This window comes from Panthera uncia, chromosome D2, assembly GCF_023721935.1.
Source record: "Panthera uncia isolate 11264 chromosome D2, Puncia_PCG_1.0, whole genome shotgun sequence".
Lineage (NCBI taxonomy): Eukaryota > Metazoa > Chordata > Mammalia > Carnivora > Felidae > Panthera > Panthera uncia.
Genome location: NC_064818.1, coordinates 32929291 through 32943014, shown reverse-complemented (window position 1 = coordinate 32943014; position 13724 = coordinate 32929291). Strand labels below are relative to the sequence as shown.

The 13724-nt window shown below is 40.5% G+C and overlaps 1 protein-coding gene across 1 annotated transcript in view; it reads left to right on the top strand.

The window, feature by feature from the left end:
- The first annotated feature begins 3291 nt into the window (after positions 1–3291).
- The window catches only part of USP54 (ubiquitin specific peptidase 54), a 132134-nt gene continuing 121701 nt past the window's right edge, over positions 3292–13724 (top strand). The window contains 1 exon segment of the mRNA XM_049645225.1: positions 3292–3712. The gene's annotated coding sequence lies outside the window, so the exon portion shown is untranslated.

The window sequence follows — 13724 nt, the reverse complement described above, 5'->3', positions numbered from 1 at the left end:
AATCAAAGGTTACAGATTCCTGAAAGGATGGCATACCAAGTTAGAATCCAGAAGAAAGTGGGAGAAACAAGGTGCAGTTATAGTATGGCTGGTTCTGTGTGAGCATAGTCAGAAAAGATCTAAGGTTCACGAGGGCACTTCAGTGGTATTCAGAAAGCACTGTAACTAGGGGAAAAAACTGTGACAGCCCAATAGGAATGAACAACAATATTTTATTTAAAACATTTTTTTAAATTTTCATTTTTTATGAATATAATTTATTGTCAAATTGCCTTACATAGAACACCCAGTGTTCATCCCAACAAGTGCCCTCCTCAGTGCCCATCACCCATTTTCCCTCTCCCCCACCCCCCTAAATTTTTTAAATGTTTATTTTTGAGAGACTCTCTTAAGACAGAGTGTGAGTGGGGGAGGTGCAGAGAGGAAGAGGGAGACACAGAATCCAAAGCAGGCTCCAGGCTCTCAGCTGTGAGAGCCCAATGCGGGGCTTGAACTCATGAGCTGTGAGATCATGACCTGAGCTGAAGTCGGTGCTTAACCGACTGAGCCACCCAGGTGCCCCTATTTTTAAAAATTTTTAATTTTTATTTCAAGCATGTGGTTTCTTTAGATTCCCAGACTTAGTTACCTCTGTGTTCCACAAAATAAGAGATGAGGACCAGGAAGAATAAGAAGATGGCTTAATAGGATCTGGGAAAATAACTTCTGAGGAGAGCTGGCTGAATTCAGCCAACTCCATGAGCCATTAATGATTTTATTAAGTTGCTAAACTTTGCATAGACTAATCTAATTTTCATGGACCTTGGGTCACATAACATTTACCTTGATCATTTCCCTTTACAACCTAAACAAATTTCAGAGGACTCATACTCCCTTTAAACTCGTACACAAAACTCTATTTCTGTATTCTACTTTTTCTTTTTTTAAAGATTTTATTTTTATTTATTTTTTTTAATTTTTTTTTTAATGTTTATTTATTTTTGAGACAGAGAGAGACAGAGCATGAATGGGGAAGGGTCAGAGAGAGGGAGACACAGAATCCGAAACAGGCTCCAGGCTCTGAGCTGTCAGCACAGAGCCCGACGTGGGGCTTGAACTCACGGACCGCGAGATCATGACCTGAGCCGAAGTCGGCCGCTTAACCGACTGAGCCACCAGGCGCCCCAAAGATTTTATTTTTAAGTCATATTTACACCCAATGTGGGGCTCGAACTTGCAACCCTGAGATCAAGAGTCGTATGCTCCACCAACTGAGCCTGCCAGGTACCCCCTTTTATTTTCCAAAGATTTTTCTGTTTGTATTTTTTTTTCAAATACTTATTATCATTATTAATGTTTTTATTTATTTTTGAGAGAGAGAGAGAAAGTGAGCAGGGGAGGGGCAGAGAGAGAGAGAGGGAGAGAATCCCAAGTAGGCTCCATGCTGTCAGTGTGCAGCCTGATGCGGGGCTCGATTTCACAAATCGTGAGACCACGACCTGAGCCAAAATTAAGAGTCAGACGCTTAACCGACTGAGCCACTAAGGCATCCCCTGTGTGTATTCTTCTAAGGACAGTGTTGCCATAAGTTGGATTCCCCCCCCCCCCCCCCCAAATAGATCCTCAGACAAAGATGTGGATGCAGGTACATCCTGAGACAAAGATGTGGACCCAGAAGGTTGGAAGGTGATTCCAGAAATCCAAACAGTGTAAGGGAGTGAGAAGAAAGCCAATAAAGGTGTTTTGGGCAACTGGAGTTGAGTCCCATTTGTTACTGAGAAAAATGCTATTCAAAGTGTGGTCCTTGGACTGGCAGCATCACTGTTTCCTGGGAGATTGGTTAAAAATGCAAACTCAAGAATCTGTGTCTTACTCATCTCTTCAGGTGATTTGTACATTAGGAAGTTTTGGGAAACACTACAGTGAACTCAGAATTGCCCCACTGAGGGGATGAGGAACTGTAGTATTTAGCCACCAAATGCCATCTTTCTTTGGTTGCAGATTGCTACTGGGAATTTTAACTCTGCTGGCACTTCCAGGCAAAGAAATACACAGGTGTTTGAGGTAGGAAGGTATGGACCTGCACTATCTATCAAGGCTGTAGTAAGCTCTGGGGTGGGCTGAGGGAATATGGGTAGAGCACAGACAGGATCTGGATATGGGTTCACAATTTCCATCAGATTTTCATGCTTAAAACTCTGTGAGTCCTTCACCAAAGTTAAGGACTATATTCCTTTAACAAATGTTTATTGAGTGCCTAATGTATACCAGGTATTGTGTGAGACATCAGCTGTACAAAGACACATAACAACCTTCATGAGACATAGAGATTTCAGTTAACCATAAAATAATTATTAAGCGCCTACCCTTAAAGTTGGGGGAAACAATTCCAAAAAATTACTTCCTGTTTTACTCTTCCTTGTTCACCAACTTTTGTTGTTGTTGTTGTTGTTCTGTTTTTAAGTCCAGTGCAGTAGTGAGAAGGAGGAAAAGAGAGTAAGTTCGATCTGTAACTGACTGTGAATAACCAATTAAAATAACTCACTACTTTCCAACCAACCTCCACTACGTTCTTTAAATCCATCTTCTGTTCCAGATGTTTCTCAGTCTGCATTTACAGTTGTCTGAGAGCTTGAGAAAGCCCTACAACTAAGTTTTGTGAGTCAGGAATTAAGGATGTGTCCACAGAGCTGCAAGCAACAAGTGCAAAGTTCAAGTCATACACCAATGCGGTCCCCTTCCGCATCCAAGGCCAAACACCTGTGCTTATGTTCAATTAAAAATACAAAACAAAACACACAAAAAAACCTTTCATTTCCTATTTTGGTCTGGCGAACTGATAGGGGTGGGGAACTCGTGAATAAACAAATTATTTCTGTGAAACCAAATACCGTGTGCAAACCGGTGTGAGAAGAACGGATGAAAATTTCCTGAAGGAAGGTTACGAGGAGACCGTAAGATCAACATCTGTCTTGCTCCATCTCTAACTCCTCATGCATAAGGAAAATGTCAGGAAAACGGAACTAAAGGCGTCACTGCTCTAACTTTGAGGCACTTGGAGCAAACAAGGCCACATCCCTAAAGCTATTCCAGTGTAGGGTTCGCCATACTAACTTCCCCCAGGTCAACCCGTTCCCCCCTGCAATAGTTTTCCGACTCCTTCGATACACATTCTTCTTTGCCCTCACCCACTACCAGACTTTTCCAGGCCGCCCCTAACGCCTGGCGGCCGCCATTTTACACACTACTATCGCGAGATATACTTAGCCTTCTCAAGCCCGACTCGTTTACTTTCTTGCTAGAGGTTCTTCTCGGCTGTTCTCGCCGTTAGCTGAGGAAAGTGTCGCGAGAGCTGGTTGCCTTGGCTCCCCGTAGCTATAGCAGCCGCGGCGGTTAAGGATGCGGCGGCAGGAACTGTGAGTGCGACACCCTCAGGGGGGCGGGGTCGGAGGTAACGGGGGTGCAGGGGGTAGCCCTGGTGGTGGGGGTAGGTCGGGAATAACGGGCCCAAGTGTGACGTGTTGGAGAGGACCCAGGTCCAGTGGGTAAAGGGACCTGGCGCAGGTCTGCACTAGGGCACTCGGAGGGCTAGAGCTGCCGTGAGGTCCAGTGGGAGGGACGGCGGTGTAGTAGGGTTCAAGGGGCAGGGGCCGGAGTGTGGAAGGGTGTGCGTTGGAAGGAAGAGGGTTACGCGGACTCAGAACTGGATAAAGGGACCGGACTACATCGAGGAGTAAGTGGGAAGAAATGGGGGTACCGCGAGGTGGAGGGTATATTGAATGGGAGCACAGAGGTTGGGCCCGGTTTGCTTTGCGCTGGTGAGGACTGGGGGACTGTGTCGGACCCTTCGCGGCTCACGGGGTCCGCCGAAAGCTGGAATAGGACTGCGCGCCAGGACCTGGGTCCTAAATGGCGTGGCGGGAATGGTGGCGTCCCGGACCTCCACCACCACTTGTCCCTTCCAAAGAAATCCCCCACGGACTGTAAGATGTAGAAGTACGGTCCTGGTGAACTAGGATTAGTTGGAAAGGTTCTTTGCGGAGAGACTGTTGAGTGGGATAATGAATGATCGCTGCTGTAAAATAAAGTGTGGGGTGGGGACGGGAGAGAAATTCTTTAGGGAAAAAACCCCTAAGATGTACTTCCTCTGGAGCGTATTGAGTTGAAAGAAGGGGTGTGTGTGTGCTGAGATCACGTTTCTTCCCAGATTCATTCAAGTATAGAATTCCTTTACGGTGTACTTTTGAAATTATATATGCAGTGTAAAACCAGTTTAGCTGATACAGTGAAAGAATGTGCAGCACGACACTTAAGCCTTCCACGAATGTAATTTAAAAAGTAAGGAAAGTGTTTCTATTGCTGCAGCAGAAGGCTGAACACTAGGGATAGTTTTAGTTAACTTGAATATAAAACCTAGTGTTCCCAAAGTGCGCATATTCAGGTTATTTGCCTTTTAAGAAATGGATGAAGTTTTATTTTAGGAGATAGAACAAGTTTTGAATATCTGCTAATCTGGGAATAAAGTGAGTCTCCCAGGAGTTAAAATCAAGGAGAGGGCAAAATATTTAGTTTCTCAGTTTCAGAACTGTTTTGTGGAGATGAGGTTGGACCACTTTGCTCCTGAACTCTTATTTCTACTGAAAACAATGGCTTCAATTCAGGCATAAAAACAATTACAAACTATCTGATAATTTTTCTTACTGTCTTTTGTAGGTATAAATTTGTAGGGGATAACCTCTTTTGATTATGTAACTGGATTTTTCCATTTGAGGTTCACAAATTCATTAATTAGAATAATGGCTTTTAAATCCTTCTGGCACTACCCTTGATGTGGTTAGTCATTGAACCTATTTATTTGATATGTGTTAGACTAAAAGTTTTAATTTGTAATATTAGTAGCTACACTTTAAAGCCTTTCTGAGGCAAGATACAGCTTTATGTGGTTGGGTCCAAATGATTTCTGCATGGATCCATTAAAGAGCTTTACTGAGTTCCTATTATGTGTGGAGTACTGTGTAAGGCATTGAGGGGAGGGGTGAGAGTAATTCATTCATTTATCCATTCAACAAACATTTACTGAGACCTATTTTGTATCATTACTAAGCTTTTAGGATACAAATAGGGGTAAGCTTTGCTCTCTGCCTTGCAATGCTCAGAACCTAGGTAGAGTGACAGAGAAACAAATAATTACAATGTAATAAGCACAATATAGGGGCAGGTGGGTGGTTTAGTCATTGAGTGTCTGACTCTTGATTTGGCTCAAGTCATGATCCCAGGATCATGGGATGGACCCCATGGCAGGCTCTGAGCTTGGAGCCTGCTTGAGATTCATGAGATTCATTCTCTTTCTCTGCCCTGCGCGCCCCCCCCCCCCCAATTATTTGTCCCCCCCCCCCCCAAAAAAAAAAAAAAAAAAAAAAAAAAAAAAAAAGCACAGTATGTGCACACAAGCTCATGAAACAAGATTCTGGCCCTCAGGAGTTTTCCTGGTTGACAAGATTATAAAGGAAGAAATAATTATAAAAATTACAAAATACTAAATTCTAAACTATGCTGCATTAATAGAATACATATTATGTTTCTCAGAAGAGATAAAAGTTATAATGACAAAATTCACAAGTCAGCTTGTGATTTAAGTCTTTTTTTGGTACTCTTAAATATCACTGCATGTTCTTAAGTCAATAATAAGCATAATAACTAAAATTTTTGACTGATTATTAATGTGCCAGGCACATTATCTCATTTTATCTTCATAACATTCTGCTCTTCAGCTGGTCCTAGTGCTTCAATTTTAAACAAAAAATTAAGGAAGTTGCTAAAGATCATAGAGCTAGTAGTAAATGTCAGATTAGGGATTGGAGTTGGAAATACATGTGATTGGAAAAACCTAAGCAAGATTCCTTTCTTTTGCAGAGAGAGTACCTTGAGATTGGGGTGGGGCAGAGATTGAAGGTAGAATTGGCCAGAAGATCAGAATTCAACCTCTGTGTCTTTGTTCATATATTTTTTCTCCCTCAAATGTTTATACTACATATGGGAACTAATTTGAATATTAACATGATGGTAAGTATGAGTTTAGGTTGTTGAACAGAGAATTGAGTAAATTGCCATATTCATGTTGTATATAATTGTATAGGGAGCTATGCTTGGGAAAATAGTCAAAACAAGCAATTGTTAACATTTGCAATCTTCTAGAAAGTGATCATTTTAATAATGGAAATGATTATATTCATATGCAGTATAGAGCAAATGTTATTACAACAGACTTTAAGAGATTTAAACATTTTATACTGCTTTTTTTTTGTATTAAGAAAAATATATACATGTCACATGTATTTATATATTTGCATTCAGACTTTTTTTAAGTACATTTATTTTGAGAGAGTGCATGCATGCACACACGACAGAGTGGGGAAGGGGCAGAGAGAGAGGGGGAGAGAGAGAGATTTCCAAGCAGGATCCACACTGTCAGTGCAAAGCCTGACACAGGGCTCGATCTCACAAATTGCGATATTATGACCTGAGATGAAATCTGAAATCAAGAGTCAAATGCTCAACCCATGGAGCCACCCAGATGCCCCAAGGCAACAGGAACTTTTAAGTGACTTGCCAAAGTCACACGGCTGCAATGTCCCAGGTGTCCTGATTTCTAATTAAGTGTTTCTTCTACTGTACCACATTGCCAAATTATATTTAATAATCACTATGCATTGAGTTATAGATGCTCTCAGCTAATTTCAGGAAACCAGAGTTGTCAGGAGGCTATTGATAGATGAGAGTACAAACTGATGACTTGTTTCCCTTCTACTGTACTTATACTTCCTACTGATACTTAGGATAAATGCATAGTTCATTCAGAGGCTTCTTACATTTGGTTTATTATATTACTGTTTCATTTTTCTGTGTCTAGCTGCATTATTGACCCATTTTAATAAATGTTTATATGCCTTAAAAAAAAGTGGAGGGGGGAGCCTCGGTGGTTCAGCTGGTTAAGCATCTGAGTTTGGCTCACATCATGATCTCAGGGCTTGTGAGGATGAGCACCGCATTGGGCTCTCTGTCAGTGAGCCTGCTTTGGATCCTCTGGCTCCCTCTCTCTGCCCCTCCCCAACTAGTGCTTGCATGTTCCCTCTCTCTCAAAAATAAATAAACATTGAGAAAAAAGTGGAGGGATACAACTATGTTGTAATACCTAATATTATTAAGAAATACATACACATTTGAAGGTGAGTCAGGTCAGATTTTTCATTGAGTTGACTTTCTGCAGCAGTCCCTCATCTGTAGGCTCCACGAACATGTGGGTGTGAATAAGATTCTGTTTTCTAACACCTTTTAACTAAGTGGGCTGGGTGCCCATGTTTTTTATGTGAATTATTTTTAGGCATTGAGACATTTTTCTAAGAAAGGTTTAGAGTAAGAGTGTAATGAGAGGAAGAGCCTTGAGGGCAGAGCATGGAACTTCTGCCCCAGAGGGTTGAAAACTGAAAGAGTAACCGCCGATGTGTAAAGAGGATAATGGTCGAAAAGTGTTCTTTAGCTCTGAATCTCCACAGGAGAGCCTGAAGATCTTTTCTTCTACTTTTATACACATACCTCTTGGAAAGGTTCTGTCCATTTACACTCCTCCAGGGATGTGTGGGAAAAAGTATTAATTTCCCAGCACTTATATCAGCAATAGTAAATAGACATTGAACAAACTAAAAACAGTTTACATGATAGGTGAAAAGTGCTATCTCACTTTAAATTTCCATTTCTTTGCCTGTGAAATTGAACATTTTTCCATATTTATTTTTCTTTCTTGTCTTCAGTGTTTATTCTTCTTCAAAAGACTTGAAAAAAAATTTTTAAAGATTTTATTTTTTAAGTAATCACTACACCCAGCGTGGGGCTCAAACTCACAACCCCAAGATCAAGAATAGCATGCTCTTATGACTGAGCTAGCCAGATGCTCCAAGATTTTATTTATTTGTTTATTAAAATTTTTGTAATTTTAATTTTATTTATTTTATTTTTTTAATTTACATCCAAATTAGCATATAGTGCAACAATGATTTCAGGAGTAGATTCCTTAATGCCCTTTACCCATTTAGCCCATCCCCCCTCCCACAATCCCTCCAGTAACCCTCTGTTTGTTTTCCATATTTAAGAGTCTCTTATGTTTTGTCCCTCTCCCTGTTTTTATATGATTTTTGTTTCCCTTCCCTTATGTTCATCTTTTTTGTCTCTTAAAGTTCTCATATGAGTGAAGTCATATGATATTCGTCTTTCTTTGACTAATTTCACTTAGCATAATAGCCTCCAGTTCCATCCACATAGTTGCAAATGGCAAGATTTCATTCTTTTTGATTGCCAAGTAATACTCCATTGTATATATATATACCACATCTTCTTTATCCATTCATCCATCGATGGACATTTGGGCTCTTTCCATACTTTGGCTATTGTTGATAGTGCTGCTATAAACATTGGGATGCAAATGTCCCTTCGAAACAGCACACCTGTATCCCTTGGATAAATACCTAGTAGTGTAATTGCTGGGTCATAGGGTAGTTCTATTTTTAGTTTTTTGAGGAACCTCCATACTGTTTTCTAGAGTGGCTGCACCAGCTTGCATTCCCCCACCCCCAATTTTTTTTAAATGTTTATTTTTGAGAGAGAAAGACAGAGTTGGGGGGGGGGCAGAAAGAGACAGAGACACAGAATCTGAAGCAGGCTTCAGACTGTGAGCTATCAGCACAGAGCTGACTTTGTCCAACTCACAAACTATGAGATCATGACCTGAGCCGAAGTTGGACGCTTAAGCGATTGAACCACCCAGGTGCCCCTATTTATTTTTAAATTAAAAACACTTTTTTAAAAGTTTATTATGAGAGAGAGTGAGTGGGAGTAAGGGAGGGGCAGAGAGAGAGGGTGAGGAGAATCCCAAGCAGGGTCCTTGCTGTCAGTACAGAGCCTGACACAAGTCTCACTTTCCTGAACTCTGAGATTATGACTTGAGCTGAAACCAAAAGTCAGATGGTTAACTGACTGAGCCACCCAGGTACCCTTGCAGCTCTTTCTCTTTTTTAAAACTTAGCTATGTGCCTATAAGATCTCATTCTGTCAATATACACTTTTTAACAGCTGATTGTATTTCCTTTTGATTTTTTGTAATTTACTTAACCTTTTTTTTTTATTTTTTATTGATGGACATTTAAGTTGTCCAAGATTTTTGCATTTACCAACCAAAATGAACATCCCCTATTCTTTCTCTTGGATTGATGTTCTAGAATACCTGTAGAGTAGTGGCTATAATTATTGCTTGAAAGGTATGTATATTTTCAAAGATACTGCCAATCTGCCTTTCATAGAGTCTGTGTACTATTATGCATTCCACTAGCAGATTATGAAAGTGCCTATATCCTTACATACTTGCCAACACTTGGTATTATCAATCTTGTACATTTTTACTAATATGATGGGTAGAAAATTTGCAGTTTTCAGGTTACTTGTGAGTTTGAGCATATTTTAATTTCTTTATTGACTATTTCTTTCTGTGAAACTGTTTATTCTATCCTGTGACTTTTTAAATTTTGTTATTTTTTTTTAAAGTTTATTTATTTATTTTGAGAGACAGAGTGTGAGTGGGGTGGGGGCATAGAGAGAGGGAGAGAGAGAATCCTAAGCAGGCTCCATGCTGTCCGTGCAGAGCCTGATGCAGGCTATGATCCCATGAACTGTGAGATCATGAACAGAGCCAAAATTGACTGAGGCTTAACCCACTGGAACCACCCAGGCACCCCTGACTTTTTTTTAAAACTTTTTCTTTTACCTTTTGATTAACAAGAACTCTTTATATGTATGTGGAAGCATACACTTTTTTTAAAAAGTCATTTATATTTACATTTATATATAGAGAGAGCATATATTTTCTCTAATGTGTTGCGTTGTCTATGGTATCTATTGATATAATAAAATGTTTTTTAATGTTTGTTTATTTATTTACCATTTATTTATTTTTGAGAGAGAAAGACACACACACACAAATTGTGAGCAGGAGAGGGGCAGAGAGAGAGGGAGACACAGAATCTGAAGCAGGCTCCAGGCTCTGAGCTGTCAGCACAGAACCCAGTGCAGGGCTCGAACTCACAAACTGCAAGATCACAACCTGAGCTAAAGTTGGAGGCTTAACTGACTGAGCCACCCAGGTGCCCCTATTTATTTATTTTTGAGAGGGAGACAGTGTGCATGTGTGCAAAGGCGGGTAAGGGTAGAGATAGAGAGAAAATCCCAAGCAGGCTTCATGCTGTCAGCGCAGAGCCTGACACAGGACTTGATCTCATGAACTGTGAGATCATTACCCCAACAGAGATCAAGAGTTGGATACTTAACTGACTGAGCCACCCAGGCTCCCTGATATACTAAAATCTTTATGCTCACAGGGTGTTTGGGTGGCTATCTGTCTTTTTATTTTTTAAAAAAGATTTTTTTTTAACTTTAAAAATATTTCTTTATTTAAATTCAAGTTAGTTAACATACTGTGTACTATTGGTTTCAGGAGTAAAACCCAATGATTCATCACTTACCCAGTGCTCATCCCAACAAGTGCCCTCCTTAATGCCCATCAATCATTAGCTCATCCTCTCACTCACCTCCCTTCCAGCAATCCTCAGTTTGTTTTGTCTTTAAAAGTCTCTTATGGTTTGCCTCCCTCCCTCTTTTTATCTTATTTTTCCTTCTCTTCCCCTATGTTCATCTTTTGTGTTTTCTTAAATTCTACATATGAATGAAATCATACGATATTTGTCTTTCTTTGACTTATTTCTCTTAGCGTAATATACTCTGGTTCCATCCACATTGTTGCAAATGGCAAGATTTCATTCTTTTTGATTGCCAAGTCAAGTAGTATTCCGTTGTATGTGTATGTGTGTGTGTATGTGTGTGTGTATCTCATCTTTTTTTTAAATGTGTGTTTGTTTGTTTATAGAGAGTGCAAGCAGGGGAGAGGCAGACAGAGAGAGAGAGAGACAGAGAGAGAGAGGGAGAGAGAGAAAGAATTCCAAGCAGGCTCTGTGCTACCAGTGTAGAGGCTGACGCGGGACTTGAATTGTGAGATGGTGACCTGAGCCAAAATCGAGAATCAGATGCTCAGATGACCGAGCCACCCAGGCGCCCCTGACTGAGCCACTCAGGCGCCCCATACTACATATCTTCTGTATCCACTTATTAGTCAATGGACCTTTGTGCTATTTCCATAATTTGGCTATTGTTGATAGCGCTGCTGTAAACATTGGGGTACATGTGCCCCTTTGAATCAGCATTTTTGTATTCTTTGGATAAATACCTAGTAGTGCTATTGGTGGGTTGTAAGGTAATTCTATTTTTCATTTTTTGAGCAACCTCCATACTATTTTCCAGAGTGGCTGCACCAGTTTGCATTCCCACCAACAGTGCAAAAGGGTTCCTGTTTCTCCACATCCTCACCAACATCTGTTGTTCGCTGAGTTGTTAATTTTAGCCATTCTGACAGTGTGAGGTGGTATTTCATCATAGTTTTGATTTGTGTTTTTCTGATGATGAGTGATAGGGAGCATCTTTTCATGTGTCTGTCAGCCATGTGGATGTCTTCTTTGGAAAAGTGTCTATTTATGTCTTCTGCCCATTTCTTCAATGGATTATTTGTTTTTTGGATGTTTAATTTGAGAAGTTCTTTATAGATTTTGGATACTAACCTTTATCCAATATGTCATTTGCAAATATCTTCTCCTACTCCATTGGTTGCCTTTAGTTTTGTTGATTATTTCCTTTTTGTGCAGAAGCTTTTTATCTTCATGAGGTCCCAATTGTTCATTTTTGTTTTTATTTCCCTTGCCTCTGGAGACATAACTAGGAAGAAGTTGCTGTAGCCAAGGTCAAAAGGTTGCTGCCTGTTTTCTCCTGTAGGATTTTGATGGTTCCTGTCTTATATTTAGGTCTTTCATCCATTTTGAATTTATTTTTGTGTATGGTGTAAGAAAGTGGTCTAGGGTCATTCTTCTGCATGTTGCGGTCCAGTTTTCCCAGCACCATTTGCTGAAGAGATTGTCTTTTTTCCCTTAGATACTCTTTCTTGCTTTTTCAAAGATTAGTTGGCCATGCATTTGTGGGTCCGTTTCTGGCTTCTCTATTCTGTTCCATTGATCTATGTTTCTGTTTTAGTGCCTAGTGCCATACTGTCTTGGTGATTACAGCTTTGTAATACAGCTTGAAGTCCTGAATTGTGATGCCTCCAGCTTTGATTTTCTTTTTGAACATGACTTTGGCTATCTGGGGTCTTTTTCTGGTTCCATACAAATTTTAGGATTGTTTGTTCTAGCTCTGTGAAGGATGCTGGTATTTTTTTTTTTTTCCAACATTTTTTATTTTTATTTTTGGGACAGAGAGAGAGACAGAGCATGAACGGGGGAGGGGCAGAGAGAGAGGGAGACACAGAATCGGAAGCAGGCTCCAGGCTCCGAGCCATCAGCCCAGAGCCTGACGCGGGGCTCGAACTCACAGACTGCGAGATCGTGACCTGGCTGAAGTCGGACGCTTAACCGACTGCGCCACCCAGGCGCCCCAGGATGCTGGTATTTTGATAGGGATTGCATTGAATGTAGAGATTGCTTTTGGGTAGTATCAAAATTTTAACAGTATTTCTTCTTCCAATCCAAGAGCATGGAATGTTTTTCCATATCTTTCTGTCTTCTTCAATTTCTTTCATAAGCTTTCTATAATTTTCAGTGTACAGATCTTTTGCCTCTTTAGTTAGGTTTATTCCTAGGTATCTTATGGTTTTTGGTGCAATTGTAAATGGGATAAATTCCTTGATTTCTCTTTCTGCTACTTCAATATTGGTGTTTAAAAATGCAACTGATTTCTGTACATTGATTTTATATTTTGTGACTGCTGAATTCTCGTATCAGTTCTAGCTGATAGTTCAGTTTTTTGGTGGAGTCTTTCAGGTTATTGGCGTAGAGTATTATGTCATCTGCAAAGAGTTTAAGTTTGTCTTCTCCTTTGGCAATTTGGATGCCTTTTATTTTGTTTTGTTGTCTGATTGCTGAGGCTGGGACTTCCAGTACTATGTTGAACAGCAATGGTGAGAGTGGACATCCCTGTCATGTTCCTGACCTTAGAGGGAAAGCTCTCAGTTTTTCCCCATTGAGGGTGAGTCTTTCACTGTGAGGTCATGACCTGAGGCGAAGTTGGATGCTTAGCCAACTGAGCCACCCAGGCACCCCTATAATTGTTAGATCTTCTTGATGGGTAGATCCCTTAATTATGATATAATGCCCTTCTTCATCTCATTTACAGTCTTTGTTTTAAAATCTAGTTTGTCTGATACAAGTATGGCTACTTTGGCTTTCTTTTGACCTCTGTTAGCATAGTGTGATAGATGGTTCTCCATCCTTTCACTTTTAATCTGTAGGTGTCTTTAGGTCTAAAATTAGTCTCTGGTAGGCAGCGTATAGATGGATCTTGTTTTTCCATCCATTCTGACATACCCTATGTGTGTGTGTGTGGTTTTTTTTTTTTTTTTTTTTTTTTGAGAGAGAAAGGGCACAAGTGAGCAAGGGGCAGAGAGAAAGGAGAATCCCAGGAGGTGTAGAGAGAGAGAAAGAGAAAGGGGGGCTCACCCAAAGTGGGGCTCCTGTTCACCTGAAACAGGGTTTTTGTTCACCTGAAGCAGGGCTTCAGCTCACCAGAAGCAAGTCTCGAGCTCAGCCAAAGTGGGGCTTGTGCTC